This window comes from Mandrillus leucophaeus, unplaced genomic scaffold, assembly GCF_000951045.1.
Source record: "Mandrillus leucophaeus isolate KB7577 unplaced genomic scaffold, Mleu.le_1.0 Scaffold1022, whole genome shotgun sequence".
Taxonomy (NCBI): Eukaryota; Metazoa; Chordata; class Mammalia; order Primates; family Cercopithecidae; genus Mandrillus; species Mandrillus leucophaeus.
Genome location: NW_012098344.1, coordinates 46,342 through 48,276, shown reverse-complemented (window position 1 = coordinate 48,276; position 1,935 = coordinate 46,342).

Here is a 1,935-nt window from a genome sequence, read left to right as displayed (position 1 = left end):
CATTTCAGAGAGGGCAGGGTCAAAGGATTCTTGGGTCTGGATGCACAGGGTTAATCTGCCCATCACTCTTTCTCAGTCTCTAATGTGGACACTGTCCAGGTATCTTCATAGCAGCAAACATTATCGACAAATAAGACCAGTAAGAACATAAGAAATACGTTTCCAGAGAAAACAGGCATCTGTCTGTGATCAGTACATTTAGAGTTGGAAACCACTGTTCCTGACAATGAGGCAAAGTTAAGTTAAAATGAAAAAAAAAATGTGTATCTACATCTTGTCTGGAAGGAGTTTTATAATTATAATTATCTTGATATCATTTTGCTACAAAATTATTCAACATTGGATATATGTTCTTGTGTCAGCGAACAGTCAATGTGGAAATGTGTGTACTTATCTGAGTGAAGAGTTCACAAGGAGACATGTTTGTCTGAGACGAGAGTCCACATGAGGAAATGTCTGTTTTCTGAGGAAAGAGTAATTGTAAGGACATATGTGGTGGTCTGAGGAAAGAGTCCATGTGGGGACATGTGTGTTTGTCTGAGGGAAGAATCCACATGAGGAAAGGTGTGTTAGTCTGACAGAAGAGCCCACACGTTGACAGGTGTGTGTACCTATCTGAGGGTACATGCCCATTCAGGGACAGTGTATGTCTGAACTGAGCTGAAGTTTGGGGAAAACTTTTCTCAAAGAAAGAAAAGAATGTTCTGGGTTGTTTGCTTGTCAGGAAGAAAAAGCCTGGGCCACATAGAAAGTAGATTTTGTCTTAATTAAAGGTCTTCATTGAATGGAAACATCATATATGCAAGTCAGGAAAATTACTTCATTCTTTGCTGCATGTATCTCATAACATTCCCATGGTCCCAAATACATTATTAGATAATTTTATAGAGTATGCATTTAATCCAGAGGTTAATGAACTGCTAAATATATTTTAATTGTATATATTTAGGTTTATATTTCCCATCACGAAATTATGAGCTTAGACAAATTAATTGTGTCATGTCTCAACCGTTGCATATCACTAGAATATTCTTACTCTTCTTAAACAGAGCCTGTTTTACTTATTTTACACCCACCCTCTAAATTCCTGGAATATCCTGTTTACTTGACTCTAGTTTTGGCTTTTACAGAATTTCAAACAAATGAAATGATATCGTGTAATTGAAATGACTTCACAGAAGAAAGTGGAAAATGAAGTTGCTGACATAAGTAACTTTGAAAATGAGGAGATTCTGTAAGTTTTAATTGTAAACCACACATAAGCACTCTATTCTAGTAGATAAACATGTTTCCTACAATGGTACAACATTACATTTCTGATGCTGCTCTGCATGTGTCCTGAAATTGTGCAGCTAAGTAATAAAATGGCATATGGTGGGATGGGATTCCTCACTTTGCAGTGGGTGGTTATAGACAGTCAAGGAAGGAAGACTAGAAAGGTCCATGTGGTAACATAGTTGGGTGGAGAGTCCAGTGTCTTCTCATTTTTAATGTAATCAAGTTACAGAAGATTAGATACATAAACAGTTTTGAAGTGTCCATAAACATGGGTTCATGTAAACATGCACATTTACTAGGCTGTTTCATTGAGAGGTCCCAGAAGTACTTACACCTCATTAAAAACACACATACCCAGTATCACAATATTTTATTGTAATATTATTCTTTAAAATCAGAAACAAGCACTCTTTATAAAAATGACTAATTCTATGTATGAAAAAGGTAATATGGAAAATGAGCTTAGAATTTATTATAATATCCAGGAAACAGGGAAGTGTTCAAAAACAAAAGGATGAGCTGTGCTGTAAGGATGCAGGATGCAAACTAAATCAGTGCCCAGCACCTAATAAAGCTGTGGCGATTTGAACAATAAAATGAATAATGTAGCATGGATCTTTTTCAGACTATGGAATAGACATCCATAAACCAATACGG